At 42.2% G+C, this 13,995-nt stretch overlaps 1 long non-coding RNA gene and 2 pseudogenes across 1 annotated transcript; 2 read left to right on the forward strand and 1 right to left on the reverse strand.

Moving 5' to 3' along the window:
- Positions 1-1,988: 1,988 nt before the first annotated feature.
- On the reverse strand, positions 1,989-9,168 carry LOC137097504 (uncharacterized). The gene is made up of 3 exons (XR_010910236.1): positions 8,971-9,168; positions 7,680-8,804; positions 1,989-2,061 (listed from the first exon to the last, which is right to left on the reverse strand). It is a non-coding gene; the product is annotated as an uncharacterized lncRNA (long non-coding RNA).
- On the forward strand, positions 7,111-7,543 carry LOC132761954 (NADH dehydrogenase [ubiquinone] 1 beta subcomplex subunit 1 pseudogene; annotated as a pseudogene).
- Positions 9,169-9,803: 635 nt separating the features above from the next.
- On the forward strand, positions 9,804-10,225 carry LOC132761967 (NADH dehydrogenase [ubiquinone] 1 beta subcomplex subunit 1 pseudogene; annotated as a pseudogene).
- The last annotated feature ends 3,770 nt before the right edge of the window (positions 10,226-13,995 follow it).

The following is a 13,995-nucleotide window of genomic DNA, read 5'->3' on the forward strand; positions in this document are numbered from 1 at the left end:
GGAACTTTGTTTTTGCACCATGGGAGCAAATGGGTGGATGATGATGTTAAATTGAAGGACTAGAGACTACAGCAAAATGTGCTATAACACAAATGCCCCTTGAGCAAAGACAAAGTTTTTGCAGTTTAATAAAATTTCGCTGTGTTTTTTTAAATGATAAAAACCATTAGGAAATGACATTTATTACCCAAGAACAAAAACCATAATGTAGAAACCACCAAAGCACCCCAACAGATGGCAATCCTGCCAAATAGTAATAATAATAATAATAATAATAATGAAGAGCCGGTCAACATCACTGCAAGGATGTAGTGAATTATGAATGGTCGTGAGTTTTCTTGTTTTTCTGCCCAAATTGTCCAGTTCTGCCTGCGTCCAGTTTTATGATGCCAGCAGTATATCTTATGACAGGTAAGGCCCAGTGGTTTATGGCCTTGATGGTGTTGCCTCCATTGAGCTTGCTTTTGAGAATTTTTCTGACCTTTTGAATGTATTCTTTGCTGACCACAGTTTTCACATGTTCATGTTTGATGTTGTCCATCTGTAGTATGCCCAGATATTTATAGGCCTCTGGCTGGTGACACTTTATCACTTGGCCATTGGGCATATTTATGCCCTCACTTTCAATGATTTTTCCCTTCTTCAGTTCCACTGTTGAACATTTGTCCAAATCAAACACACCAGAAAACGGTGTGTTTTTCGGTTTCCCCGCATAGTCAAGTTTTTAAAATCTTATATTGTTTCCACTCTGAATATGAAGATTTTTAAAGATTCGGGTACATTCATATTTAAAACAACCAGATTAATTGTTTACCCTTATTCCCAACACAGATACATTCCAAAATATAACAAAATGTGAGCACCAAAGCCTAAATACCATGAAGGAACCAGATCCATCTGAACTTGGAAGTGAAGCAAAGCTATTATTATTTATTTATTGTTTACTTCATTTGTATACCGCTCTCTCTCAGCCCGTAGGCGACTCAGAGCGGTTTACAACCAAATCAGTATAGAAAGTGCACAACATTAGCATTTAAAACAGTAAACATGGCAACTACATCAATATAACAATACATCAGTACATCAATATAACATCAATACATCCATATAACTAATCCATCACGTCTCATCAGAAAAGTCATAATCCGATCTCCTTGTCCATTATTCCATGTTCCAATAATCAATCAATTAATTGCACTGCTTAATTAAATGCCTGTTCAAAGAGCCAGGTCTTCACTCTTCTCCTGAATGCCAGTAGGGAGGGGGCCGATCTAATGTTTGCGGGAAGGGGGTTCCACAGCCGAGGGGCCACCACTGAGAAGTCCCTGTCTCTCGTCCCCGCCAGCCGTGCTTGTGAGGCCGGTGGGATCGAGAGCAGGGCCTCCCCGGACGATCTTAATGTCCTAACTGGTTCATAGGGGGTGATGCGTTCGGACAGATATGTCGGGCCAGAACCGTTTAGGGCTTTAAAGGCTAAAGCCAGCACTTTGAATTGTGCCCCGTAGCAGATTGGCAGCCAGTGGAGCTGGCACAACAGAGGAGCTAACCCTCGTTAATATTTGGACAAAAGACCAACCATGAACACCAGGTATTTCAAGCTATGATTCAGTGGGAGGAACAGGCAAAACCACCTCAGGGTATGCTTTGTCTAAGAAAGCCCTATGAATCAAGTTGCCAGGTGCCTTGAAGGCATATATACATCCATGCAGCAGTAGCAGCAAAAGCCGGCAGATGATTCTGCAAAAACTGTCAACCCAGAAATCATTTTGGGATATCAGTTACAAGAGGATCTGTCAGTTGTATATTCTGTTATTGCAAGGCCATTTATATCCTGTGTTATGCCTTTCGTGTTATGCAATCCAGGACATCGCTTTATAACATTGGAAATGTTCTGTGCTAATTGTCACTTTGACTTTGGGGAATGCCACTGACACGCATAAATGCAAGACACAAAGCAGACAATAGAAGAATATTGAAAAGACACTTACCAGGAATTCCTCATCTTCTGCCTTAGTTCTTCCAAATTTCTTGAGCTTCTCCTCGATATCAAAGTTTGGATCACTACAAAAGAACAAAAGAAGATACTATAACACCACAGAAATCCTCCATCAGCTTCCTGATAAAACTGTCAATAGCCCTGTGGTTTTAACTGTGGAAAACCCAGAAAATTGGACAAAAAGTTGATTGGATAGTATCATTTATTAGTGACCTTTGATGACAAAGCACTTTGATCCAATTTGTGTAGCTTTCTCAAGACTGATAGGGTAGTTATATCTAGTGCTACTTTTGAGGTGACAATTGCTGAAGCTTAATGCAGTACAAACCCTGGGGAAATAATTGTTTTAATAGTACTTTGTGTTTCTAAGGAATTGTGACCCAGTGTACTACAAAGAACTGGATGGTTTCTCATTTGTTTTGAAAGAACACTGAGCCTAGTGGTATCTTCTGAGTTTAGGATTTTTTTCCACTACACAATTGTAGTGCTATGATTTAATTTTCCCTGCCATGGATCCATCCAATGGAAATCTGAGTCCAGGGAAGTAATGCTACCCCTCTATTCTGCTTTGGTTAGACCACACCTGGAATATTGTGTCCAATTCTGGGCACCACAATTCAAGAGACATATTGACAAGCTGGAATGTGTCCAGCGGAGGACGAGTAAAATGATCAAGGGTCTGGAGAACAAGCCCTATGAGGAGCGGCTTAAGGAGCTGGGCATGGTTAGCCTGAAGAAGAGAAGGCTGAGAGGGGATATGATAGCCATGTATAAATATGTGAGAGGAAGCCACAGGGAGGAGGGAGCAAGCTTGTTTTCTGCTTCCCTGGAGACTAGGACATCGAACAATGGCTTCAAACTACAAGAGAGGAGATTCCATCTGAACACGAGGAACAACTTCCTGACTGTGAGAGCCGTTCAGCAGTGGAAATCTCTGTCCCGGAGTGTGGTGGAGGCTCCCTCTTTGGAAGCTTTTAAACAGAGGCTGGATGGCCGTCTGTCAGGGGTGATTTGAATGCAATATTCCTGCTTCTTGGCAGGGGGTTGGACTGGATGGCCCACGAGGTCTCTTCCAACTCTTTGATTCTATGATTCTATGATACGTCCCATTGAATCATGCAGCATTCATTGGTAATATTTTAGATTTATGGAAAATTTCAAATGTGAAATGTGCCTGTGGAGATGCTGGGCCTGAGCAAACCTGAAAGTCTGCACAGATTCATGTAAGAAAATGAAGCAGTCAGTATCAGCTGTGAACCTAGAAGATGACTTTAGTTGTGTTGTTACATACTTTAGTTGTGTTGTTACATATTAGCCCAACGCAACCATGCCTGCTGTGATCAACAGGGATCTGTTCCCTTGTGAATCAGGAAGTACCTAAATGACATTTCCATTCCCTTTTGTGAATGACATCCATTATGACATGCAGAAGCAGGGTCCTTGCCTCAATTCCCCTCTCACAGTAGAAAATACCCTAAATAAGAACTGGATGACTGCCACAGTCCCTGTACAGTATCTAGATTGAGGGAAGACATGGTGTCCCTCTATTTGGCTTTGGTCAGATTTCACCTAGAGTAGTGTGTCCAATTCTGGGCACCACAGTTCAAAAGTGATATTAATAAGCTGGAAGGTGTTCAAAGGAGGGCAACTCAAATGATCAAACATCTAGAGACCATGCCCAAGAGGAGCGTCTTAAAGAACTGGGCATATTTAGCCTGCAGAAAAGAGGTTGAGAGGAGACATGATAGGCATGTATAAAGATGTGAAAGGATGTCATAAGGAAGAGGGTGCAGGCTTATTTCCTGCTGCCCTGCAAACTAGGACTCAGAACAATGGGTTGAAATGACAGGGAAGGAGGTTCTAGATGCTCACGAGGAAGAACTTCCTGACTATAAGAAGAGCTGTTCAGCAGTGGAACTCTCTGCCTCGGAGTGTGGTGGAAGCTCCTTCCTTGGAAACTTTTAATCAGAGGCTGGATATCCATTCTCTTAGGGGAACTTTCATTGTGTTTTGCCTGAATGGCAGGGGTTTGGATTTGATGGCCCATGTAGTCTCTTCCAACTCAATTATTCTATGATTCTATGACTCAGTTATTGCCTACTCCCTCCTCTCACCAACAACCCCGCAATTTAGTGGCCAGTGGAGTGTAAGGAAAGGGAACTATGTCCTGGCAGCTAGATGCAAAACAACACCATCCTCAGGACCTCTAGAGGACCCCAGGGGATGCCTTTATCACTGCATAGCCAGCTATAGAGAAATACCTGGAGATTTCATCACCACCAAGTTCTCTCCACCAACCACTAAATGGTCATGCCAGTGATGTGTGTACTTCTATAGGTGACGGATGTGTTTCAAATGGTGGTGGTGCTGTGGGGGGAGAGATTACACAAGGTAGGCAGCAAAATCCTCCCTGTTGTGGCTGGCATTGGTCACTCATAGAACGCCAGCCACTCGTCCCTTATATGAACCTGCCCATATTAAATAATAGTAATAATAATAATAATAATAATAATAATAATAATAGCAACAACTTTATTTATATAACCACTCTGAGTCTCCCCAAGGGGTCTCAGAGCAGTTCCCAGGTAACATCACAAAACATGCAAAGTAAAACAACATAACCATAAGATTAACAAAACAATATAAGCATAAAAATTGTCGCCATAACAGACATACATTAAAAATAATCCTGCCTGTTCAAGGCAATTAAAAAATTTAAAAGGCCGGGCCAAGATTTGTGCAAGCAACAATAATATGAGGTACTGGTCTGTGGCTGTTCATTCCGGGGCCGATTAGAGGAAGTGATCTGGGGAATTGGTAGGAAGAATAAGGCCGTATTCAACAATGTGTAAGACTAAGTTAGAACTGGTCATTTTCAAAGTCTTGTTGAAACCACTGTCGCAGCTACGGTGTTGCTGCTTTATAGTTGGGGTTCTTTTTCAAACATTCAAACCCCCTTCTTGGAAGCTGCGCCCCGTTGAGAAAAATAATACTATCCACAGAAGACAAACTTTCTTCCAATAAAGTAAATGTTTATGCAATAGTCACAAATAACAGTTTCAATCCATTGATCCTAATATTCCAGCAAACCTTCCTTGAGGTTTTACAAGAATCTATTCCTCTTCTTCTAGCTCTCATGAGAGTCTCTCATCTCACCATCAGCATTCTCTACTCCTTCTCTTCTCTACTTTCTACATTCTCAGTCTCTTAATTTGTAGTAGCTAAGCTCTCACAGGTGGCTTGACTGTTGCTGGTCATACAATGACTGGACATGATTCTTACAATCACTTACCCATTTTTCACTTAAGAAATGATCTAAATAATATAAAACTCTGACAACCACCAGGTCTTCAAGTTCTTACGAAAGGAGGGGAGGGATGGGGCCTGTCTTATTTCCCTTGGAAGGGCGTTTCAGAGGAGGGGGGCGACCACCGAGAAGGCCCTCTCTCTTGTCCCCACCAACCATGCTTGTGACGGAGGTGCAGACACAAAATATACATGGGCCATTGTTCCTCATTAAAACTATGTATGTAAGACAAAGTAATCTCAGATTAATGCAGTACAGTATGTCTTGCAATTGTGCAGATGAGCATTAATGTGCGAAACACCTTTCATCATCTCAGCATCAGTAGAAATATGAATGCTTCTACCATAATGTGTTTTGCCAAGCTTCTTATCTTATATACCAGACTGCTGAAGAGCATACGCAGAGAGGTGAAAAGGGAGATAAAGTTTTTATGGCACCAGCTGAGGCAATACGGAGCACTGGGAAAGGGGGGGGGGGGTTAAGGTCTGGTTTGGCTCAGACTGAGAAAGAGTTGGAAGCAATATTCTCCATCTTCAGCTGCACATACATTCCCCCCATGCCTGCTTCAAACATATATTCACACATGCGTTCAGCAGTGGAACTCTCTGCCCCGGAATGTGGTGGAGGCTCCTTCTTTGGAAGCTTTTAAACAGAAGCTGGATGGCCATCTGTCAGGGGTGATTTGAATGCAATATTCCTGCTTCTTGGCAGGGGGTTGGACTGATGGCCCATGAGGTCTCTTCCAACTCTTTGATTCTATGATTCTATGATACGTCCCATTGAATCATGCAGCATTCATTGGTAATATTTTAGATTTATGGAAAATTTCAAAAAAAATATTCCCCTTCCTTTATTTTCCTTATAACAAAGAAAACCAAAGTTCAGTAGCTCAATGAATTTTGCAAATGCTCTTTGTCTCTCTCACACATACTCTCGGACTCCTATTTCCCACACAAAGAGAGTTGGTGTCTTTGGAGAAGGAGTCATAGGACCTCTTCACACACCATGCCGTTTCACCAGCAGGTGCCCAGCGTGCCCTCTCTCCTTTCCCCATCATATGGTGGGGATGGGACAAGGCACGTTGGCACCCTGTCCTCATCAGAGGACAGCAGCGCACATTGCCCCCTTCCCCATCCCCAAGAGGGGAAAGGGGCCATTAAAACCCGCATGTGAAGAGGTCCATAGAGTCACAGAACTATAGAATCTAAGAGTTAGAAGGAAGTTCTAGGGTCATCTAGTCCAACACTCTGCTCATTGCAGACTCTCCCTAGCAGATGTTGAGAGAAGGAGTTCAATGGTCCTGCTCTTAGGCACAGGTAGGGATCTCAAGCAGCTGTTTTAGATGTTGTGAAGGACCAACAAATTAGTTTTTATTTAATCTGCCAATGTTGCATTTCCACTTCCAAGGTCTAAGCGGAAATGTTTGAAGACTTTTTTACCCCACTCTCTGTTCCTCCCCAGTAGCATTGTGGCCATCTTCCGACCTGGGAGCCCCATCTTCCCATGGCATACCGACATATCTCTGGTTGTGCTGGTCCATTTAGTTTTCTTGGTGGTTTGCCATTGCCTTCCCCAGGGATCGCGCTTGGTTTGACCTCTCTGCCATGACTGACCCGTCTTGGGTGGCCCTTCACGGTTTCGCTCGTGGCATCATTGAGGTGCTCAAGCTCCAGCGCCATGACAAGGCAGCGATCCTTTGCCAATTGCATCTTCTGAAATATAGCCTACAGCACATGGGATTGATGATTTAGTGTCTCCCACCCAAGAATGAACCAGAGAGAAAAAGAAGGCCTGAAGGAGAGTAACTATGTTGAATATCTTCCAGCTTGTGTGAGATCACTGGGCCCTGACATTGGTTCCGATTGGATTTGTGGTGGGATGTCACTTTGACAGGAGAAATGATGAGCTTCTTCAGAAACAAAAGCAAATTATATCACAGGGAACTCAAACCTGGAGAAGTCGTCACATGGAGATAATGTTTCAAATGAGATGATCGTGTCATTGAGTGAAACAAAAATTGTTAGTCCCAGGCCATCTATTAAATTCATGACTTTAGCAGGAGCTTAAGAAGTTACTTTTAAGAAGAAACACATAACATTTTTTCCAGTTATGAATGGATGTCATTGCATTTATTTTTCTTTAGAGTAAAATTCTAAAGTTTGCATTTCTGGAATTTCTTCTCTGGGGACATACACATGAGATCTTTTTTCCACCTTTAAATAAAAAGAAAATGACAACCAGCCTTAAAAAAAAGAAAGAAAAAGAATGAACCAGAACTAATGTCAGATAGATATATACCCAATTTGGGTGTTTGTTTTCCTGTGTCTTTTTCTGACTCTAGAATCATTTCACAAACTAAGACAGGATAGAGCTTACCACTTAAAAGGATGAAATACAGGATGAAATATACAATCTCCTATCCTCAGAATATGGAGATTGATGGAGTAGAAGCCTCCTTGCAGTTGCTGAGTCACACCCCACTGGAGGAGGCCTGGGCTGCTGGCTCCTCACAAGGAGTCCTGGGAGCAGGCTGGAAATCTTTGTTGGACCTTCACAGCAAGCACTGCAGACTCAGTCCCTGGCAGGCCTGTGGGCTCCGCTTGATGGAGTAGAAGCCTCCTTGCAGTTACTGAGTCACACCCCACTGGAGGAGGCCTGGGCTGCTGGCTACTCACAAGGAGTCCCGTGAGCAGGCTGGAGATCTTTGTTGGCCCTTCACAGCAAGCACTGCAGACTCCGGGCACTTGTGTTGTACCCGATAGAGCTTACCACTTAAAAGGATGAAATACAGAATGAAATATACAATCTCCTATCCTCAGAATATGGAGCTTTGTGGAGTAGAAGCCTCCTTGCAGTTGCTGTGTCACACCCCACTAGAGGAGGCCTGGGCTGCTGGCTACTCACAAGGAGTCCTGGGAGCAGGCTGGAGATCTTTGTTGGCCCTTCACAGCAAGCACTGCAGACTCCGGGCACTTGTGTTGTGCCTGATAGAGCTTACCACTTAAAAGGATGAAATAGAGGATGAAATATACAATCTCCTATCCTCAGAATATGGAGCTTTGTGGAGTAGAAACCTCCTTGCAGTTGCTGTGTCACACCCCACTGGAGGAGGCCTGGGCTGCTGGCTACTCACAAGGAGTCCTGGGAGCAGGCTGGAGATCTTTGTTGGCCCTTCACAGCAAGCACTGCAGACTCCGGGCACTTGTGTTGTGCCTGATAGAGCTTACCACTTAAAAGGATGAAATACAGGATGAAATATACAATCTCCTATCCTCAGAATATGGAGCTTTGTGGAGTAGAAACCTCCTTGCAGTTGCTGTGTCACACCCCACTGGAGGAGGCCTGGGCTGCTAGCTACTCACAAGGAGTCCTGTGAGCAGGCTGGAGATCTTTGTTGGCCCTTCACAGCAAACAGACCTGCAAGCTTGCTGCCAGAGTCTTGGAGTTTTGCCCAGTTGACTCATTTTGCCCAGGCTGCCGGCGCATGGAAACTGGAACAGCCTAATTGAAAACAGAAGCAGAAAAACATGCATAAACTAACGGACATTGTTGTAATGGTCCAGGATTTTTCCTCTTGTTGCTCACTATTGGACTGCTCTAATAGCCCAGGGTTTGCATTTTTAACTAATAACAGTGTACCCCAAAACAGCTAGTGCATTGTACTTACCGCCATATATCTTCCTATAATAGGAGGTGACCCACTTTGGACCTTGTGTAGACTGAAAAGGAAAAAATGTGGATTTATGGATTTATGGACATGTTGCCGGAGGTTTACCAAGAAACAGACCTGCAAGCTTGCTGCCAGAATCTTGGAGTTTTGCCCAGTTGACTTGTTTTGCCCAGGCTGACGGCGTATGGAAACTGGAACAGCCTGATTGAAAACAGAAGCAGAAAAACATGCGTAAACTAACGGACATTGTTGTAATGGTTCAGGATTTTTCCGCTTGTCGCTCACTATTGGACTGCTCTAATAGCCCAGGGTTTGCATTTTTAGCTAATAACAGTGTACCCCAAAACAGCTAGTGCATTGTACTTACCGCCATATATCTTCCTATAATAGGAGGTGACCCACTTTGGACCTTGTGTAGACTGAAAAGGAAAAAATGTGGATTTATGGATTTATGGACATGTTGCCAGAGGTTTACCAAGAAACAGACCTGCAAGTTTGCTGCCAGAGTCTTGGAGTTTTGCCCAGTTGACTCGTTTTGCCCAGGCTGCCGGCGCATGGAAACTGGAACAGCCTGATTGAAAACAGAAGCAGAAAAACATGCGTAAACTAACGGACATTGTTGTAATGGTTCAGGATTTTTCTTGGGTGGCCCTTCACGGTTTCGCTCGTGGCATCATTGAGGTGCTCAAGCTCCAGCGCCATGACAAGGCAGCGATCCTTTGCCAATTGCATCTTCTGAAATATAGCCTACAGCACATGGGATTGATGATTTAGTGTCTCCCACCCAAGAATGAACCAGAGAGAAAAAGAAGGCCTGAAGGAGAGTAACTATGTTGAATATCTTCCAGCTTGTGTGAGATCACTGGGCCCTGACATTGGTTCCGATGGGATTTGTGGTGGGATGTCACTTTGACAGGAGAAATGATGAGCTTCTTCAGAAACAAAAGCAAATTATATCACAGGGAACTCAAACCTGGAGAAGTCGTCACATGGAGATAATGTTTCAAATGAGATGATCGTGTCATTGAGTGAAACAAAAATTGTTAGTCCCAGGCCATCTATTAAATTCATGACTTTAGCAGGAGCTTAAGAAGTTACTTTTAAGAAGAAACACATAACATTTTTTCCAGTTATGAATGGATGTCATTGCATTTATTTTTCTTTAGAGTAAAATTCTAAAGTTTGCATTTCTGGAATTTCTTCTCTGGGGACATACACATGAGATCTTTTTTCCACCTTTAAATAAAAAGAAAATGACTCGTTTTGCCCAGGCTGCCGGCGCATGCAAACTGGAACAGCCTGATTGAAAACAGAAGCAGAAAAACATGCGTAAACTAACGGACATTGTTGTAATGGTTCAGGATTTTTCCTCTTGTCGCTCACTATTGGACTGCTCTAATAGCACAGGGTTTGCATTTTTAGCTAATAACAGTGTACCCCAAAACAGCTAATGCATTGTACTTACCGCCATATATCTTCCTATAATAAGAGGTGACCCACTTTGGACCTGGTGTAGACTGAAAAGGAAAAAATGTGGATTTATGGATTTATGGACATGTCGCCGGAGGTTTACCAAGAAACAGACCTGCAAGCTTGCTGCCAGAAATATGCTGATGGAAAATACACTCCTACTACACTTCCTCAATGGGAAATGCGCTGATGGGAAATACACTCCAACTACACTTCCTCAATGGGAAATACGCTGATGGGAAATACACTCCAACTAAGTCGAAGGCAACCATCAACTGATACTTTTTTAACTGTCTTTCCGATGTCATCAGTTTTTATCAACAACTGAAGTCATCAATTTAAGCAATGATCATTTTTGAATGGTCAAGAAGTGTTAGGCATCACAGGTATCCATGACATAGGTGGATAGGAATGAAAAGATAAGTGAGTTTAGTGGTGACACATATTCAGTGTTTCACTCCTGGATGCCACTGCATCTGGAGCCCCTTGACTGTACAGCTCCTTCCTTAGTAAGTTAGAAGAAGCTCATATGACTGCCCAGGTGCAAATCCAGGCATTCAAATATCCAGAAAATATATCTAAAAAACCAAAACCAAGAAACAGACCTGCAAGCTTGCTGCCAGAATCTTGGAGTTTTGCCCAGTTGACTCGTTTTGTCCAGGCTGCCGGCGCATGGAAACTGGAACAGCCTGATTGAAAACAGAAGCAGAAAAACATGCGTAAACGAACAGACATTGTTGTAATGGTTCAGGATTTTTCCTCTTGTTGCTCACTATTGTACTGCTCTAATAGACCAGGGTTTGCATTTTTAGCTAATAACAGTGTACCCCAAAACAGCTAGTGCATTGTACTTACCGCCATATATCTTCCTATAATAGGAGGTGACCCACTTTGGACCTTGTGTAGACTGAAAAGGAAAAAATGTGGATTTATGGATTTATGGACATGTTGCTCACTATTGGACTGCTCTAATAACACAGGGTTTGCATTTTTAGCTAATATGAATGACAGACAGCTGTCCAGATAAAGCTTCTTAGAGAAAGAGATATGTTTGTCTGTACTTAGAGGAGGAGCCAATAATGAAATCGGTTTTGACATCTCCTGAATGACAGGCAGAAGAATACATTCCCAGATGTTTGTACCAGACAGCTAAAGGCTGTGCATGAGAGCCAGGCATTCGCTGAAAAAAAATGCATGACATTATTTATCATGCCACTAAATAATCCATCTGAATAAATAAATGACCCATACATGTTCTTTTTAGTCACTTTCCTTTAAAAATGAAATTAACTTTCTTGCTAAAGCGGTTGAAATTCCCTTTGCAAGTGCATACTGAATAAAATTAATATTAATTTGATTTTTGTTAGTACTTTACAAAATGGGACTTTTTTTCCTTATTAAAGTTGGGGGAAAAAAGCCTGAGATTTCAGCTAAGTAGTTACCATAAAATTTCTGTGTAATCCGGCTGCAAATTAGTGCGAAACAATTTTCATGTAATTTCTTGCAAAAGCATCATATCGGAATAGAAACTCTACATGGTTCTGGTTGGATGCTCTATCCACAAGAAAGAGATCCATCTTTTTCTCACGAAAAATACAGTTAGCCGTCCTTGTTAATGAAACCAATGGGCATGCCTCTTTTATACTGTTTCCCGACTGCATCTCTGCTGCCACAGGGGTTGAGAGTGGAAAGAGATCCACACCTCTCTGTTGCACATGTAAAAAAACAAATATGGTCTAAATCAGGCATGGGGAACCTTCGGCCCTCCAGGTGTGGTGGACTTCAACTCCCACAATTCCTTGAGGCCAAGGTAAGCCTTTGGGGCGAATGCCGAGCCTCAAGGAATTGTGGGAGTTGAAGTCCACCACACCTGGAGGGCCGAAGGTTCCTGACCCCTGGTCTAAATGATTCTATTTTACTTGGTTTTTATCTGTTTCTGTTACAACATGAAGTAGGTTTCCATAAAATACTTACCTAAAATACCTAAAATTTTAAATAATATAATTCTGATAAATTATAACAAAGTAAGGAAGAAAACAAGCAAACAAATCAACAATTGGAAAAAATGGAATTGGGATATAACAACAAGGGTAAAGCCATATAAAATAATGATACTGCCCAAATTTTTGTACTTATTTCAATGCCTCCCATATTGCATTCCACCTAAAATAATAAAGAAATGGGATAACTCAATTAAAACATGGGCAGTAGGTTCTAGTAAAACCAGAATTGCAAATTCAATATTCTTTACTCCACAAGAAAATGGAGGCTGGGGAGCACCTTGCCTCCAGAATTACTATGAAGCCTGTCAACTGGCTAGGTTACTAGAATTAGATATTGGAGAGCCCAAAAGATGGGTTAGGATAGAGAAATTAACAAACGGGTGGGAATATGGATCTTGCGTTATGGGGAAAATTGGGGGGAAACACCTAAAAACATAAAAGGAGGCCTTTTGTTATCAACAATGACCTGTTGGGGGAAATGGCAAAACAATCTCCCAATAATAAGATAGACAAGCTCCCAATAGGTTCCATAGACAACAGAAAACCCCAGCCATATCGCAATATGCTAAAGAAACTGGAACAGAACGGAATAACTAAGGTTGAGGACTTACTGAAACCAGACGGAACTGTAATTCAATGGGAGGAAATAAAAGATAAATGTGGGCCTGGAAATTGGTTACAATGGGGAGGGCTGTCTAAAAAGCTAAGAGAATTGAAGACTAAGGAAACCTCAGAAACAAATCTTGACAAAATAATAAAATAGAAAGTTGAGAAGGAGAAAGGAATTATATATAAAATAATCACAGAAATACAATATAACACAAAATCTGCCCCAATAGAAGTCTGGAAAGAGGAATTAAGTTGCAGTGAGATAGAAATAGACAATTGGATGCATTCAATCAATAACATAAAACACCTAAAGGCGGGGGGTGGTTGTGGTGGTGGTGGGATTGGGGGAAATACTGCTATTTTGAATGTTAATTTCAAAGATGGTATGTTTCTATGTATTATACAATAAAATATTTTTAAAACTTATGCCAAAATGTGGCTGAGAAGAAACTTTCACTTTGCTCACATTTAATTTGGGTTGAAATCTAGTAGCAATATATGGATACACAGAATCACAGTGAACAATTTAGGTGGTCCTACCAACCACCTTTAAAAATCAGCACATGATAAATTTGAGAAATCCCATAAGTTCTCACTGCATTTTGAGTGGAAGCTTTCTGGCAAATCAACACAACAGAAAAGCGGATGCCAGCTAACCATCTTGTAAAACAGGGTTGAGCAACTTTAGTCTGTCATCTGGAAGGCTACCTGCTTACACCCAGGAGACCTTGGAGCGTACGCCTCACAGCTCCAGCAACCCCCCCCCCCAAAAAAAAACAACAAAGTAGATTTGTACTGAAATACTCCCTAGGGGGCATGAGGAGCACTCTCTTTGCATTTTGGGGCCTTTCTCTTCCATTTTAGACTCTAGAGAGACCCTTTCCTAACAATGAGAAGTGGCAGAAGTCCCTTTTTGTTCTATATTATTGGGGGGCTGTGG

The sequence above is a fragment of the Anolis sagrei genome, chromosome 1 (assembly GCF_037176765.1).
Source record: "Anolis sagrei isolate rAnoSag1 chromosome 1, rAnoSag1.mat, whole genome shotgun sequence".
NCBI lineage: Eukaryota > Metazoa > Chordata > Lepidosauria > Squamata > Dactyloidae > Anolis > Anolis sagrei.